The following is a 19,466-nucleotide window of genomic DNA, read 5'->3' as shown; positions in this document are numbered from 1 at the left end:
CTGTTTTACTTCGTGAAGTACCCTGTTCTTCTTTATTGCGGTTGTACTATTTCTTTCATTCTTGTTGTATTTATTTTGCACTGGATTACTGTATTTATATTGAAGTGCTGAAATTTGTGGAAACAATTTGTAGTCTGTGGGAGGAATAAGGGGATGTTGTTAGAAGTGTGTTTTCAGTGCAGGTAATTTGTGGTAAGTAAATCCCTTAGGGGAGGCTCTGCCGGATTTTCTGTTGGAGGGTTCGGTAGAGTTTCCCTGGGATCAGGGCTGTCTAGGGTTCCGGGGAAGGAATTCTGGACGGGTCCTAACACGTATCACATGTGTTGTTGTATTAGGTGAAACCCTAATACTTGTATTTTAGTAATTTGATGCAAGATAAATCATGATTTAAGTTGATGTTGACATTCGGAGATGATGTGTTAAATTTGAATGCAATATGGTTGTTATAGCTAGATGTCATGGCAATTAGAGCCGCATGCGTTGTTGTATTAGGTGAAGCGTCAATATGCACGTTTTAGTAAATTGATTGCTTTGTCATTTTATTTTATTCATGTAATGAGTTTGTCACCAAATAGAGAGAAAAGTATCAGTACAACGATTGTTCCATGTCAACGAGTGCAACTGTCCAATCAGAATGGGATAGCTGACAGATTTAGTTGCATGTTTTTTTTTTTTTCTTTCTTTCTTTTCTCTTTTTGTTTTAATACTGTCATACGTCATTACAAAATTTTGATTGTCTCTTACATCTTTCCTTTGTTACATGGATCGAAGCCTTCTTGTACACAAATTGGATGTTATCAGTTTATGAGTTTTATTAGTATCTCATTTTGTTCATGACTTTTTTGGTTTATTATGTGGATTCCTGAAGTTTTTTTATTTTTTATCTCCACTCAAAGACTTTCGAATTGCATGTGAAATGTAGAAGCTACTCAAATGTCCATTTTGATGTCACGACTCAAAAGAAATAAATAGTGAGAGACTTGTGAAAATGGTGAAAAGTTCTTAATATCTACTAGGTAAGAATGGGAAAGATTAGAATCTGAGACTTGGTGAACTAGGCATGAGTGAAGTGGAGCATAGTGCGACAAATGTAATGACATGTATCTATGTCCGCTTGAGAAGTAAGTGTATACATGACATGAGCCTAACAAACTATAATGTAGCTAGTGGTCTTAATAGGATCAAGGTTGTGACATAGGAAAAGGTAAGGACCCTATAAAGCTCAATCAGCTACTTATATCATACTTGACAGTAGGATCTCTAATCTCAAGCCTGGTGTCTAATAAGAGCAAAATAGATCCGTATGAATCACTAACTCCTTCGGCATTAAGTGATGCTGCCACATCTCCAAGGCCCTCATCAATGCATGCATTTCTTTATCATAGGTTGGGTACTTCAATGCAGCTCCATTTAGCTTCTCACTAAAGTATGCTACGGGTCTTCCTTCTTGCATTAAAACAGATCCAATACCTACACCTGAAGCATCATATTCAATTTCAAAATTTTTATCAAAATTAAGCAAAACTAATAAAAGAGCATTAGTGAATTTTTCTTTCAACATACTAAAAAAATTTTCTTGAGCTTCACCCCATTTGAACCCAACTTTACAACTTTGGTCAAAGGTGCTGTGATAGTGCTAAAATCCTTGACAAATCTTTGGTAGAAATTAGCCAAACCATGAAAGCTCCTCATTTGTGTAATAGAGGTAGGTTTCGGCCATCCTTGAATTGCTTGGACTTTGGATTGGCCAACTTTAATTCCTACAGGACTTACAACAAAGCCTAGAAACACAAGTTCATCTTTGGAAAAATCACACTTCTTAAGGTTAGCAAATAATCTTTCCTTCCTAAGTACTCCTAAAACTTAAGATATTCTACATGCTTGTCTAAATGCCTATTATATACAAGAATATCATCAAAATAAACAACCACAAATTTTCCAATAAATGGGCGTATAACATTTTTCATTAATCTTATGAAGGTTCATTAATCTTATGAAGGTACTAAGTGTATTAGTTAGACTAAGTGGAATTACTAACCACTCATACAAACCATATTTAGTTTTGAATGTGGTTTTTCATTCATGACCCTCTTTCATCCTAATTTGATGATACTCACTCCTAAGATCAATTTTAATAAACATGCATGCACCATGTAATTCACCTAACCTAGGAATTGGATGCCTATATTTGATGGTTATATTATTAATAGCTCTACAATCTATACATATGCGCCATGAACCATCTTTCTTAAATACTAACCAAATAGGAACATCACATGGACTCATGCTTTCTCGAATATAACATTTGTCTAATAACTCACTTACCTGCCTCTGTAGCTCCTTCGTCTCCTCGAGATTACTCCTATATGCAGGCCTATTAGGAATTGCAGCTCCTCACACAAAATCAAGTTGATGTTCAATCCATTGAATAGGTGGTAAACCATTAGGAATCTCCTCCAAAAAGACATCTTCAAAATCCTGTAAAAGAGAAGAGATAGAACTTGGCAATTCAAGTTCTTCGGGGCTAGCTTGATCATTTAAATAGACATCTTTATAAATCATGACCAACAAGGGTTTATCACTTAAAAATGCCTTTTTAACTTCCCCAAAACTAAGATAATTTTTTTTCTTTTTCTTCTCTTTCCTTTCTTTTTCTTTTTCACTCACAGGCACAACTCTTTTACCCTCACTTTTGGCCTTTTCAAGCTTTTTCTCACTCTCGGGTTTATCATGATGTTTCCACTTAATTTGAGTTTTAGAGGACTTACCTTGGACAACAAGGTCAGACCCACCTTCTTGGATGGATGGTGAAACCATGGGTGCCATGCTTGCTTTCTCCTTGAGCCATTCAGCCTCTCTCCTTTGGAGTTAATGGCTTCAGCTTAACCTTTTTACTCTTAAATTTAAAAACAATGGAATTCTCTCTTCCATAGTACATGGCATCCTTATCAAATTGCCAAGGCCTCCCCAATAAAATATGTTCAACATGCATGGGAACAACATCACGTAATACAATATCAACATATTTATTAATGCTGAATTTTATTTTGGCATGTTTGTTTACTTTCATCTCACCACTATCATTATGCGATTGTCATTTATATGGTACTGGATGTTTGATGGTTGCTAATCCTAATTTATCAACTATCAAAATTTCTAATTACATTAGCACAACTTCCACTATCAACTATCATACTACATATGTTAAATTGAATTTCATATCGAGTGTGGAAAATGTTCTTTCTTTGAATTTGATCTTCATCTTTGTACATGGTTAGAACTCTTCTTGCCACCAAGCTCAATTCAGCCTTTGAAGCCTTGAGTGTTTTGGATTCCTCATGCTTTCATCTCCATCGACAAATTCAGTTTCATTATCACTTTTTTAACTTTCAGATTCCAAGTTTCTATTACCTTTCAGCGCCATGATTCTCTTATTCGCCCATTGACTAGCAATGTGTCCTCATCCCTAACACTTAAAACACACAATGTCATAAGTTCTAGAAGGTTTAGGATCAGTTTTACCTTCGAACTTATGTGCCTAGACAGATTTGGCTTTTACTTCCTTCCTGATTAAAACATTCTTCTCCAAGTTTCGGTTTTGGCTTTGCATCATAGATGAGATTGCTTCTCTAAACACTTGGATTTTTCCTCTTGCTACTTGAAACACCCCCAAACTGTGAGCTTGTACCCCTCCTCTTGAATTGATTTTCAATCTTGATGGCCACATGAAGCATTTCCTCCAATTCTACATAGTGTTGAAGCTCCACTTGGTTGGCTATCTCGCGATTCAAACCACCCAAAAACCTTGCCATGGTTGCCTCACGATCCTCATGCATGATACGAACTTTGGCCGATGCTTGATACCAGTTGATACCAAATGATACGAACTTAGGCTGACTTGCTTTTAAACTTGTATTATATTAGTTCGGATCGAAAATTAAGTTCAAAGTTTAATGGAAACCTTAACCCCTAATCAACTTGTGATTAGAAACCTTGGTATATGATGAAGATGCCACAAGAGGTGATGGATGTCCTATTGATAAGTCAAACCAAAATACTTGATTTTTATAAAGTATTTTAGGTGTTCAAGGAGAACAAAGAGAATTCTTTCTCACAAATAAAATTTCTAAATAATATATAAGCTGATGTCTCATTGGAAATAGGCCCCTAAATAGTCTTAAGTCACAAAATAATAAACCCTAAAAACAAAGATTGTATTCAGCCAACAATAAGGAAACAACAAGTGTGGCCGAAATTCACAAGCATTCCTAGATCTATTTGGATTAATTAATTCCTTATTTTGAATTAGGAATTAATTAATTTACAATTGAAATTATAAAATAATAACTTTCCTAAGTTAATTTGTCCAGAAAAATAATTAAATAAAACAAAAAAAAAAGCTAGTTTCCTAAAACAAAAAACCAAACTCAAATTAGGAAACTAGTTGACTAGTTTGACAACTAAGCTAACTTTAACCAATTTCTAGCTTTTAAAGGCTCCAAATCAGAGCCAATGTGCCACATAGGATGCCAAATAGGATTATTTATGATTCCCATATGTTGCCCTTGATTGGAATAAAGAGAAAATGCTTAGTCAGCAAAATACAGTAAAACCAGCGGCAAAACATGCAATTTCGGCCAAAGAAGACTTCCATGCACAAATGACCATTTTGGTTGCTTTTTCCTTGTCTTGATTTCATGACCTCTTAGTAATATTAATTGAATTCAAGAAGTGTTGAACCCATTCCTTGCTGCCCAGAATACATAAATGCACTAAAACAGCTATCCGGGTCCATATCGGTCTTCCCCACTTAGATGCTTAAAACAGGCTTTGAATCTTCGGGTATTGACAGACCTTTTTGAGAATTGATAACTCCTTGTATAACTTAAATCTCTTGGCTTATACCATAGTGATTGGCTTCGTCTTCAATTGTATCATATCAGCACCCCAGCGGGGAGTCGGTTATATGGGTACGGGTTGGTTCTCATCAACATGTGGCTCTTATTGCCACAGCATCGAGCTATAATGACCATATTGCATTCAAATTGAACACATCATCCTCTGAATGTCAGGATCAACCTAAATCATGTTGTATCCTACATCATAACGATATAATAAAATGATGCAATATTTACCATAGGTTCCTATCGCTCAAACTGCTAACTTATAAGTTTTGGCCATCACAGGTAACCTCGGCGTCCACCGATCTATTGTCCCCATTCTCACCTGCTGACTACCATATTGTACATCTCAACATATAATTTAAATCCAACACAAATCCAACATATAATTCCACAAATTTCAGTACTTCATGATAATACAAAACATGGAATTGCATAATATTAAATAAATTTAAATCCAACACAGTATACGAAGCATCATAGGGTTTACAAATAAATAGAGAATTCAATACAACACAAGATAGGAAGAAATGTTACAAAATAGGAAGAAAAAGGAAAGAAGAAGGCTTCTTGGATTGCGGCAACGAACAAAGACATCAAACTTGCCCCCAGATGATCAACATCGACTAACTTGGGCTTAGGAGAATGGATTGAAAAACATGAGATGCTAATCATCCTAGTGGATGACCCCAACTACCACATAAATAATAATAATACAGGTATAATAAAATAAAGGTGACTAATAATAATAATTAAATAATAAGAAGTTAAAAAAATAAATAAGCAAAAATAAAGTTTTCTCTCAAAACCCTTAAAATTTTACTGAATTGGAAAGGTTCCCATTTTTAAAACTATTTTTACAAAACCTGTCATTTCTATACCCCAAAAAATTAAGGAAATAAATAATAAGTAAATTACAAATAAAATACAAATAATTAAAAATTAAAAATTAACACTGAAAATAATTTGGTAATAAATTATAAATTTCGAATAAAATATCATAAGATAAAATAAAATCAAAAATAAAATTTGTGTTAGAAAAATTTAGTTTAAATGCAAAATTAACCTCAAAATATAATTCATAAAACTAGATTGATTAAATACATGAAATAATAATTTTTGACATGCTACTAGTCCACGAACTCATTTTTGACATTCTACTAGTCCAAGAACTCAGATCGATGCAAATTTTGCAATGGTGCCTCGGTCGACGCAAAAATCCATCCAGAACAAAAAGTCAATGTGGGCTCTACTCGATCAACTCAATTAAACTTAACCAACATGCTAAAAATTTTTGGTGTACTTCAGGATACTAATGTTGCATCTGTGCCTCGGGCTCTGATGTCGCCTCCTAACTAAGTGATTTAGCCATAGGACTTTGACTATGGGGGATGGTCTTTATGCACAATACTCACACCTCACGATCTAGAATCTATACTGGCTGCTCCATATATGATATATGTTCTCTTAATTCGATGTCGGGAGTCTTGAGCATGTACGACAAGTCTGCAATGTACTTCTATAGCATCAAAACATGGAACATGTTGTGTACTTATGGTAACTCCTCAAGTAGTGCTAATCTATACTCCACAAGGCCAAATCTCTCGATTATATCGTAGGGACCTATGGAAGACAGACTTAGCTTCCCTCGTTGACCAAGGTGCACTACTCACTTGCACTCAGACAACTTTAAGAAAACCTAATCTCCCACTTTAAATTCAAGATCCTTTTGGCACACATCGGCATAACTCTTCTGTCAGTCTTGAATAGCTTCTAACCTTTCTCAGATGACTTTCACCTAGTCCATAGTCATCCACAGATATTCTGACCCAATCATGTTGTTCACCGTAAGAAGCTTCTCCTCACCCACTTCACTTTAACACAGTGGGGTCCGGCATTACCTCCCATATAGGGCCTCATATAGGGACATTCCAATACTTGCTTGGTAGTTTATCGTAAACAAGCTCTACCAGCAACAATTGTTCATCTAGCTCAATCGAATCTGCATGATGCACGATCTAAGCATATCTTCAATGTCTGAATTGTATGTTTTTCTTCTCCATTGATCTACGAATGAAAAGTGGTACTATAGTTGAGCCTCTGTCCAAGCGGATCTACTACTTTTTACACATTCTCAACGTGAAGCGTGACTCTCGATCAGATGTGACGGTGACTAATACTCCATGTAGATTCATGATATGTTTCAAAAACAGCTTGTCTCATTTCTCTAGTGAGAACCACTCTCGCATACGTAGGAAATGCACTGACTTGGTAAATTAGTCAATGATCACCTTGTTAAGTTATCAGTAGTGGATACCCAACTTCAAGTTACCATCTTTCTTTTTTATAAACAGAACGAGTGCTCCCCAAGGTGACACTATTGGTTTGATGAACCCCTTATCTGCCGAATCTTACAGTTGAACCTTTAGCTCCCTCAACTTTGCTGGTGTTATACGTTATGGTGGTAATGAAATAGATGCAGTGCTCAAAACCAATTCAATGGAAGTTAATTTCTCTCTTCGATGGTAAATAGGCTAACTTGTCGGAAAGCATGCCTGGAAAGTCTCTCACTACAGGCACATCTTCCATCCTTTTACCACCTACTCGAATATCAACCACATGGGCTAGGTACCCTTGATAGCCCTTCTCCAATAGCTTCTTCGCAATGAAGGCAGAAATTAACCCCAATAAATGCCTTCTAACTTCTCCACGAAACAATGCTTCTAGTAGTTCGGTCACCTAAACTTCACTTTTTTACTGTAGCAACTACAGAGGCATGATTTACAGCTAACCAATCCATACCTACGATCACATAACCCTCAAAAAGGTCCAACAAAATCAAGTCTGCTTCCATCACTTGATCTTCAATATAGAAGAGGCTACCCCTACCATCTGACTAGGCCATAGGGACTCCCCTACAAGAGTGGCGATTTCTAATGACTTCCTAAGGATAATGGAATTATTCCAACTCGGATAACGAATTCTCTTGAGACAAAGGAATGATGCTTCAACACAGTCAAAACAAGAGAATAAACACAGATAGGATGCACAACAATGTATAGTCCCTTAAGGATATAAAAAACTAGAGCTTTGATACCACTACATCGAGACCCATCTAGATCCTTTTTTGAAATCCTAGATAAGCTCCTGATCTTATGGAAACCCTACCAAACCTTCCAATGGAAAATCCAGCAACATCTCCCCTGAGGGTTGGACATGCCACAAAATTCCCTGCACATAAAACATAATTCTAAAGGCTCCACCTTATTCCTTCCCCTTTACTACAAATAATTTCATAAATTTTAGCACTTCCTGATAATATAATACAGGGAATATGCATAATATTAATAAATTTATCTCCAACACAGTATACAGAGCATCAAAGGATTTACAATTAAATAGAGAATTTAATACAACATAAGATATGAAGAAATATTACAAAATAGTAAGAAAAAGGAAAGAAGAAGGCTTCTTGGATCGAGGCAATGAATAAAGACGTCGAACTCGCCCTTGAACAATCAACATCTACTAATCTGGGCTTAGGAGAACATATTAAAAAATATGAGATGCTAATCATCCCAGTTAGTTACCAGAACTACTGCATAAATAATAATAATATAGGTATAATAAAATCAAGGAGATTAATGATAAATAAATAAATAATAAGAAGTCAAAAATAATAAATAAGTGAAAATAAAAATTTTCTCTCAAAACCCTCACAATTTCACTCACTTGGAAAGGTTCCCTTTTTTAAATCTATTTTTTACAAAACCCATCATTTCTATACCCCACAAAATCAATAAATAATAAGTAAAATACAAACAAAAATAAAATAATTTAAAATTAAAAATTAACATTGAAAATAATGTAGTAACAAATTAATAAATTTTGAATAAAATATCATAAAATAAAAAAAATCACAAATAAAATTTGTGTCAGAAAAATTTAGTACAAAATCAAAATTAACCTCAAAATATAATTTATAAAACTTGATTAATTAAATCAATGAACTAATAATAAAGGAAATATTGTATTTAATTTAAAACCTCAATTTGAAATAGATAATAAAATACATTTCATTATACCTATATTATTAGTGTTTATGGGAACTTTCCAAACATTTTCAATTTCTTTTACATTAGGTACACATAACCATACCTTGAACAATCATCAATAAAAGAGACAAAATATTCATAACCTCCTTTTTCTTGTACATTCATTAGATTGCAAAAATCTAAATGTACCAGCTCAAGCGATTCATTGGCTCTTTGACTTTTTGTTGTAAAAGGTCTTTTAATCATTTTACCTTCCAAATAGGATTCATAAAATGGAAGAGTATCAACTTTTAGTTCTCTTAAATAAACCATCTTTTACCATTCTTTCAATCTTGTCTAGGTTTATATGATGTAGTCTAAAGATGCCATAGGTATGTTTCATCATTATGAGATATTTCGTTTTTTATGTTTAGGTTGTTCGACTTTGAACATTTTAGTATTAAGCAATGAGCTAGACTTTGATCTTTTCGTATAGAGGCTAAAGTCTTAAATTCCATCACAAATATTTAAACTATTTCTAGAAAAATAATTGAATTACCATTATAAGAAACTTGAAATAATTGTTCAAATAACATGGAAACAAAAATCAAATTCCTTTAAGAACTAGAAATATAATAAACATTGATCAAACAAAAAATTTATTATTATTATTAAAGTGAACCTTAACTTCTCTATAACACCCTACACTGAGGTGTATCAGAAATTTTCATGCTTTGGCCAAGTTTGAATGGAGTTGATAGGGGTTGACCAAGTGGGACACATGGTTGACTTTTTATTGTGAGAGAAATTTACTTTGACTAAGGCACCATGGTGAAGTGAACATTGACCAAAGTACATAGACTAATAGTATGCCAAAATATGAACTACAATTAAAATATTATAATTAAAACAATTTACAATCCAAACTAATTGAACGAGTCTGAGTTTGACTTTTTATTGGTATAGATTTTGATTTTGACTTATGTACCATTGTATAATACTCATCGATATAGGATCGTAGACTAGTGTCACGCTTAATTTGGACTTATGGTTGAAAAGTTACAGATCTGTAAAGTTTTAATTATTTTTCTAGGACTAGTTTTACCAAGTATATTTTTCACACAAGTGTAAAACGTGCCATTTTGAACCCCACAAAAAAGTGCAATGTGTCATCACCGAAGCCAATTCTATAAGTGCACAGTGGCACCATGAGTGGCATTTTATTGGGCCACCTAGAGAGAGAAAGAGAGAAGGGGGAGAGAGAGAGAGAGAGAGAGAGAGAGAGAGAAAGAGTGAGAAAGAGAGAAAGAGTGAGGAGCCACAGAAATTGCTCCATAATGAAGATCGCCTTGAACCTGGTAAGCTAACTAAAAATTTCATCGTGATCATTGGATATGCACCAAGATCAAGCCATTTTCTGTGGCAGTGACTATTGGCTTTGTTGGTTGATTTTTCTCTCTCCGGCCACCAATTTGCTATAACACTACCATCATCATATTGCCCACTCAAAAGCCAACCTTCTCTTAAATTTTTTCCTCCTTATCTTGTATTATTCCTTTTATCTTTTTATTGTATTTATTCTTATACTTAAAATTTTGTAAGGTTCTATATACTTCACTGGATATTTATAATTATGCACTGATTCCCTATTATTTATTGAAGTGTTGGAAACTTATGGTCTTAAATTGTAGTAAGATGGGAGGATAAGGTGATGTATTTAGAAGTGTGTTTTCTATGCAGGGAATTTTGTGGTAAGTCCAACCCTTAGGGGAGATGCTGCCAGATTTTCCTTTGAAGGTCCGGTAGGGTTTCCTTGTGATCAGGACTTGTCTAGGGTTTCGGTGAGGAATTTTAGATGGGTCCTAATAGTTGGTATCAGAGCTCTAGGTTTTAGTATTCATAAGGGACTATGCATTGTTATGTGTCCGATCTGCATCTACTCTCTTGTTTTAACCATCTTGAAATGTTATTTCTTCGTCTCAAAGTGAATTCGTTGCCTGAGTTAAAATAGCTCTAATCTTCAAAGGTGCTAATTAGAAAATTGCCTCTCCTCAAAGGGAATCCCTATGGTCTAGTCAAACGGTCAAGGATTGCCCCTTCTTTACTGAAGATCAGGTGAGGAAAGGAGACCTGATTAAGTTTGATCGTTTGGGTTTTAAGTAATCCTAAACATGAATTGAGTAGCTGCAAATCTTATGTTGTGGATCGCTACCTTAAGGACGTAGTGTTTAAGCAATTTGAGCTACTTGAAGTGATGTTTCATGGAGGAGTTTGGAGGCCTCTCCTAAGGATAATTTCTACCCTCGCTACCAAGGAGCTATCGAAGAGTGGTTGTCAAGGGTATCAAGCCTATATGGTTGATGCCCAAGTAGATGGTGAGTGTTGGAAGACGTGCTCGTACTGGGAAACCTTTTGAAGATGTTTACCAAAAAGTTACTAGTGTTACCACCGTAAAAAGAGATCGAATCACCATCGAATTGGCTTTGGACACTGATCTATTTTCTTTACCGTCATGCCATATGGTTCCAGCATTGATTTAGAAAGCTATTGGAATTTTACCCCAATTTGGTTGTGGTTGAGGTTAATAAGAAGATGATTCTTTGGACCTAGTCAGATGCTCAAGCATAGTTATTTTCGTTTCTAGAAGCTAAGATCTTAACGTCTTATGTTCTTGGAGATTTAAGGTTTTATTGGCAGTGTTTATCGATCTAAGGTGATTGATATTCTTGGTGACAACTTAAAACTTTTGGGGCATAGTTAGAATGTAATAAGTGTGGAATGTTTTCCTATGGGTTAAGGATTTAGTAATTAGTCCATAGTATCGATTGTGATATTCAAATTAAGATTTAAATTCTTTATTATTTGAGGTATGGATTCTTGGAGTATGTTGAAATTGGAAGAATTTAAAGTTTTTCATGAATGATATTTGGGATGTGAAAGGATTCGGACTTGATTTTATAGATTCTTTCTCGTTGGTGATGATAATCTCAAGAATTATGAAAGGCTTCATAAGCGATTTAAGATCTTCCACTAGAATAAGTATGAGGATTTTATTTTATGGCTTTGATGAGTTCGGTTAAAAGAAAAATGCTTGTTAAGGTTAAGAAAATTGGATAATCGATGAAGAGCAAGGATCTTATAATTATAAGTACTAGGAGTTAATTAAAGGCAAAAAGAATAATCTCAGTCGTAACTCGATGACATTGGTATTTGGTTTGGGAAAATTAGGGTTAAGTTCTAATCTTGCCTTTTGAATTGATGGATGGAGTTACTCAAGTATTATGGTTGCATTATCGATTACCATCCAGGTAAGGCGATTGTGGTGGCTAATGCACTAAGTAGGAAGTCTACAGCCTCATTGGCTTATATGCAGACAATGCTTTTCTATTGATGGTTAAGTGCGAGAGTTGGGTACTGATTTAAGGATGGACGCTTCAAGAGCACTTTTTGCTAGCTTTCGACTATGACCAATACTGGTAGATCATGTTCTTGAGCCTTAGCTCCTTATTTGATGAGTATGAGAAAGGAAGTTGAACAAGGGGGGAAGTCAGGCTTCATTATTAGAGGTGATGGAGCTTTGGTGATTGGGTTTAGACTCAGTGATCCAGCAAACAAAGAGCTGAAAGGGCAATTAGGGGAAGAAGCCATAGTTCTACTTATGCTATGTGTCTTGGTAGTACCAAGAGGTATCATACCTTGCAAGATAATTATTGGTGGTTAGGGTTGAAAAGAGAAGTTGAATATGTGTCCAAAAGTTTATTTCGCTAGCAAGCGAAGGCAAAGAGACATAAGCCTTCTAAACTTCTACAGCCCTTACTGATCCCAGTATGGAAATGGTAGTACATTACAATGGATTTTTATATTCAAGCATAGTTCAAAGACATGATGGCATTTTGGTGATCGTTGATCGACTCACCAAGTCTACACATTTCCTACTTATTCGAAAGAGGTTTTCCCTTCAGAAGTTAGTGGGACCCATTATAAATCATATAGTGAGTTTGTATGGGGTACCGATATCACTCATAATTGAAAGAAAATCTATGTTTACTTCGAAGTTTTGGAAGGGATTAATGAAGGAACTAGGCAATAAATTGAATTTGGGTAATGCTTTTCACCCCAGATTGATGGACTTTGAAATGACTATTTAGGCCTAGAGGACACTTTGAGGTCATGTGTATTGCAGTTTAAGAAAAATTGGAATGAGTGTCTCCGCATTCAGATGTCACCTTACGAGGCATTGTATGAGAAACAATGTCGTACTCCATTATGTTGGAGTGCCAAGGATGAAAGGAAACTTCTAGGTGCTGAGATTGTATAAACGACAGTGGATGAGATTAATATTGTACTTACTAAGTCAAGTAGCTCATGGCAGGAAAAAGAGCTATGTGGATCTGTGTAGAAAGGATCTCGAGTTCGAGGTTGGTGATCATGTATCTCTTGGAGTTATTTCTGGAGAAGGGAGTCATACTTTGGCTGATGAGAAAAGCTAAGTTCTTGTTATATTGGTCATTTTGAGGTTATCGAAAGAGTTGGTTTTGTGGCATACAGGTTATCGCTACTGAAAGAGCTGGCACAGGTACACGTGTTTCACGTTTTGATGCTGTAGAAGTACATCGTAGACCAATCACACATACTTGAGACTCTCAACATTGGGCCAAGAGGAGACATATCATATGTGGAGTAACCATTACAAATCTTGGATTGCGAGGAATGCATATTGATTGACAAGACCATTCCCCTAATCCAAGCCTTGTGGTGGAATCACGTAGTCGGGAAAGCAACATGGGAACTCGAGGCGTAGATGCACAACCAATATCCTCATCCATTTCAGTGACATGAAATTTTGAGGATGAAATTTTTGTAAAAGTGGAAGGTTGTAACATCCCGTCCCGAAGTACATTGGAAATTTCTCAAGTTAATTAAAGTTAATTGGGTTTGACTGTCGTTGACCAATAATGGTCAAATGTTGACTTTTTGACTCGGATGGAATTTTAGGTTGATTGAGGCACCGTTACAAAGTACACATCGACATAAGTTCGAAGACTAGTAGCACGTCAAAATTGGAGCCACCGTTTGAAAGTTATGATAAAAATAAATGGAGGTCCGAATTTTCCAAGTGTGCCCAAGTTGACTTTTTACTCTTATGAAATTGAGCTTTTACTCATGCATGGTTGTTAAGTACTCGTTGATATAAGTTCATAGACTAGTGGCACGCTTAATTTGGACATTTCGTTGAAAAGTTATGAACCTGCAAAGTTTTTTGAATTCTATATTATTTTATTATTATTTTTAAAAGTGGGAAAGTTTGTGCCACATGTCACCAAATGAGATGTGCCACGTGTAACATTATAAAAGTTCCACATGTCAACCGTAACTAAATATTATATTCTCTCGTAATAATTATAATATTATTTTGTTTATTTATTTTCTTTTCTTTTCTTTTTCTTCCCCCCCCCCCCACCCCCCCAACACGTGGGGAAACACTTTATCTTTTTCATTTTTTGTCCTTCTCCTTCTTCTTCCCCGAGCCTGACAAAGAGTGAAAAACAAAGACACACAAACCCCCCCTCTCTTTCTCTCTCTCTCCTTTGGCTCTCCTTTAAGAGCTCACAGCCAACCAACACCGGTGGCCTAATCTCCAGTCAGTTGATCAGCAAACGCACCGAGATCAGCACCCAAAGCCTGTAGGCGGCGTGATGTTGGTTGGCTAGTTTTCCGGTTATCACCAGTCATGTGGTTAGTCCTCCCCCTAGATTTCAGTCCCTTGATTACAAAAATGACCTCCATTTGCTTAAATTCCAAGCCGTTTGTAAGATACATGGAGGGGAGTGTTTGGCCGGAACTTCTCATTCATTTTTCAACCAATCCTAGCAGCTTTGAGCTCAACGGAGATTGGTAATGTATTCCTTGTCTCATTACCTCATTTGCGAATTTCGATGTTTGTGTTAAATCCTCTGGGTACCTGTGTGTAAAATACCTAATTAAACTATTAATTTAATTGGTTTTGTGTAATATTGATATTTTAGAAGCACATGTGAGTAATGGAATCGATCCGGTGGGGGATCTTGATTAATTGCGTGCTCGACGTAAGTGACCCATCTTCAAATTATTTTTAGGAGTTAAATTGTGAATATTTTATGTAAATTGAATATTGAAAATGATATTTTATGTGTTCAATATTTAGTAAATTTATATTTGAAATTTTGATATCAAAATTGAATGAATTGTGCATTGATAAATATCTTGATCTTAAGAAATTTACCGATTTGGAATTTTATTAATGATTATTAGATTTTATTGTTGGAATATTCAAATAATTAAATATTTGAAATTTATGTTTATGTATCTGATATTTAAGAGGAATTTCCATCTAGAATTATATTCCCAATTTATGATAATTTTAATACATGTTTTGGTGCCAAAAATATACTTGGAAATTTAAAGGAATTGTGGTTTTAAATTCTTTTAGTTCTTGTTATGTTTATTATTAAATTTATTATAAATTTGTTTGATATTTGGGAGAAATTGACATTTAAAATTTATAATGTCAATTTATGATTAATTAATATATGTAATGTGACCAATGATGCGAATCCGCCCGAGGCCGCATAACCGACAACCTGCTGGGATGCTGACCCGATACGGATGAAGACTGGGCCAATCACTAGGGCTCAAGCTAAGAGGTTTAAGAAAAATATTGCTGCCTTTACCCAGGGGGTAATTCATTCTCAAAAAGGCTTGTCCATACCTGAAGATACAAGGCCTGTTTTGAGCATACAATTGGTGAAAGTCGATAAGAACTCGGATAGCGGTTTTGGTGCATTTATGGATTCCGGACAGCGGAAATGGGTTCAAATCTTCTTGAATTCACTTGATATCACTAATAAGTCATGGAAGCTGGTCAAGACCGAAGCTTTGCTGGTCATTTAAGAGGCGTGCACGTGAGGGAGAAAATGGTCAGGTTTTGCTATATTATTTGCTAGCGTGCTTTGCTGAGTTGTCTTTTCCTCTTTCCAACAAGCAAGGGCAACGTGTGGGACTCCATAATAATCTTATTTGGCATCCTACAAAGCATATAGAAGCTGATTTGGACCTCAAATTGGTCAAAGATTTGTTAAAGTCAACTTAGTCAAAAAACAAGTATTCTAGTTTCCTAATTTGATTACTACTTTTTGTTTTACCAAATTACATTTAATTTTGGTTTTTATTTATTTATTTGCTGGAAAAATAAGTTTAGGAAAGTTATTATTTTATTATTTTTCTTTTAAATTAATTAATTCCTAATTCAAAATAAGGGAATTAATTAATCCAAATTAGATTAGGAAAGGGTGTGAAATTAGGCAATTTCTTAATTGGATTCTATGTTGGCTGAAATTTCCTAATCCTTTTAGGATTTTATTTTGTTTATTGAAAGCCTATTTGTAGGCTTATTTTCAATGAAAAATTAAGCTTGAATTTTATGCACAAGATTATTTGTGAGCTTGAATTCTCTTTGTTCTTTTGAACACCTAAAACACCATTAGTGAATGAGTATTTTAGTTTGACTTATCAATAGGCCTTCCATCGCCTATTGTGGCATCTTCATTATATACAAAGGTTTCTAATTTCAGGTTGGTTAGGGTCAAGGTGACCATTAGAAGTTGAGCATAATTAGAGCAGGTCATCTTAGGTTCGTATCATTTGGTATCGGAGCCAAATTTTGTTAAGGTTTGATCTATCTTTATTTGCTTTATTTGTTTTTGTGTTAATCTGCAATTTTAGCATTAGCTTAAAGTTTCTTCTATCATCATACACGTTCTGCATCTTTTTTTTTTTTGAAAAAAAATAAATAAATAAAAATTTCATTCCTAGTTGAATTAGAATTTCCTAGTTTTACCGTATTTTTGCTTCCTAGTTTGTTGGTTGTTTTTTTCATCATTGTTCTTGTTAATTTTAGATTTTGTTGATTTTTCATTACCGTTTTAGTCTTAAATATTTGCTTCCCATATTCAAAAAAAAAGAAAAAAAAAGCCGAATAGATATTAAAAAAAAAAAATTGCACAATTTATATTTTGTTTAGGAGGTCATAGGTTTGGTGATTATTTGGTGTTGGAATTGCAATTTGGTTGCTGATTTTTTTACTAGAGTTGTGTTTGATATTTAGTGGGAAAAAAAGAAGAAGAAGAAGAAAAGCCAAATATAAAAAAAAAGAAAAAAGAAAATCGGTTTGTTGAATTTGTTGTTGAAATTTGTTGCTGGAAATTTTGTTACTTAAAATAATTGTTCAAATAATATGGAAACAAAAATCAAATTCCTTTGAAAACTAGAAATTAATAAACATTGATCAAAACAAGAAATTTATTATTATTATTATTAAAGTGAAGCTTAACTTTTCTATAACACCTTACACAGAAGTGTATCAGAAATTTTCGTGCTTTAGCCAAGTTTGACTGAAGTTGACAGGGGTTGACCAAGTGGGACTTGTAGTTGACTTTTTACTGTGAAAGAAATTTTACTTTGACCAAGGCACCATGGTGAAGTAAACATAGACTAATAGTATGCCAAAATAGGAGCTACAATTAAAATGTTATAATCAAAACAATTTACAATCTGAACTAATTGAGCGAGTCTGAGTTTGACTTTTTATTGGTATAGATTTTGATTTTGACTTTTGTACCATTATATAATACTCGTCGATACAAGTCAGTAGACTAGTATCATGCTTAATTTCAACTTATGGTTGAAAAGTTACAGATCTATAAAATTTTAATTATTTTTCTAGGACTATTTTTACCAAGTATATTTTTCACATAACTGTAAAACATGTCATGTTGAACCCACCAAAATGTGCCATGTGTGATCACTGAGGCCAATTCCGTAAGTGCACAGTGGCACCACGGGTGGCATTTTATTGGGTCACCTGCAGAGAGAAAGAGAGAAAGGGGGAGAGAGAGAGAGAGAAAGAGAGAGAGAATGCGGGCCTCCTCCGTTTTTGCCCATCTCCAACCATTGAGTAGCCACACACATTGCTCCATAACGAAGACTGCCTTGAACCCGATAAGCCAACTAAAAATGTCGGCGTGATCGTTAGAGATGCACCAGGATCAAGCTATTTTCTGTGGTAGTGACTATTGGCTTTGTCAGTTGATTTCTCCATTTGCAACCACCATTTTACTACACCACCAGCATCATCATATTGCCCACTCAAAAACTAAACTCCTCTTAATTTTCACGGCTAGTGGACATCCGACGTACCAACGCCGGAGACCTTTTTGAATAACTACAATGGCTCCCTAGATTTCACAATTCTAGCAAGTTTTTTTATCAATCCACCATCCCTTTTCATCAATTTGACCCTCTTGAACCCAAATTCGAGGTTCTATTAGCTCAATTTGAGCTAATTTGCGAGATCCAGATGATACAAACCTAGGTCGACTTGCTAGATTTAATGGTCACCTTAACCCCTAATCAACTTGGGATTAGAAACTTTGGTATATGATGAAGACACCACAATGGGTGACAGATATTCTATTGATAAGTCAAACTAAAACACTCACTCTCTAATGGTGTTTTAGGTGTTCAAAGAGAACAAAGAGAATTTCTTTCTCACAAATAATTTTCTTAATAATGTGTAAGCTGATTTCTCATTGAAAATAAGCCTTTAAATAGGATTTGAATGAACAAAATAAAACCATAAAAGGATTAGGAAGTTTTGGCAAAGATAGAATCAAATTGGAAATTGCCTTATTTCACACCCTTTTCTAATCTAATTTGTGTTAATTAATTCCTTAATTTTGAAAAAGGAATTAATTAATTTACCATCTAAATAATAAAATTGTAACTTGTTCAGCAAACAAATAAATAAAACCAAAATAAAATACAGATTACTAAAACAAAAATTCAAAATCAAATTAGGAAACTAGTTGACTAGTTTGACTCCTAAGTTAACTTCAATCAATTTTCAGCTTGTAAAGGCTCCAAATCAGATCCATTGTGCCATGTAGGATGTCAAATAGGATTAATTATGATTCCCATATGTTTTCCGTGATTGGAACAAAGAGAAAATGCCAAATCAACAAAATACAATAAAGTCAGTATCAAAAACAACATTTTCGGTGCAAAAGTCCTCCCATGCGCAAATCACCATTTTGGTTGCTTTTGATTCTGCCTTAGCTTGATTCAATGACCTATTAATAATATAAATCGAATTCTAGAAGTGTTGAACCCATTCTGTGCTACCTGAAGTCCATAATTGCACTCAAACAGCTACCCAGGTCTGTATTAGCCTTACCACTTAGATGCTTACAACAGGCTTTGAATCTTCGAGTATTGACAAGCTCTTTTGAGAATTGATAACTCTTTGTATGAAGCCAGCCAGGTTGTCCTTAAATCTCTTAGCTTGATCCATAGTGAATGGCCCGGTCTTCATCTATATTGGATCAGTACTCCAGTGGGTTGTCGGTTGTGCGGCTACGGACGGATTCTCATCACCAGAAGAATTAAGTTGATTGGGTATTTTTTGGCAAGATCTTGGCCACTGTTGGCCAAATCT

Source organism: Ziziphus jujuba, chromosome 7 (assembly GCF_031755915.1).
Source record: "Ziziphus jujuba cultivar Dongzao chromosome 7, ASM3175591v1".
Classification (NCBI taxonomy): domain Eukaryota; kingdom Viridiplantae; phylum Streptophyta; class Magnoliopsida; order Rosales; family Rhamnaceae; genus Ziziphus; species Ziziphus jujuba.
The sequence above is the reverse complement of the archived record's forward strand: the minus strand, read 5'-3'. Positions refer to the sequence as shown.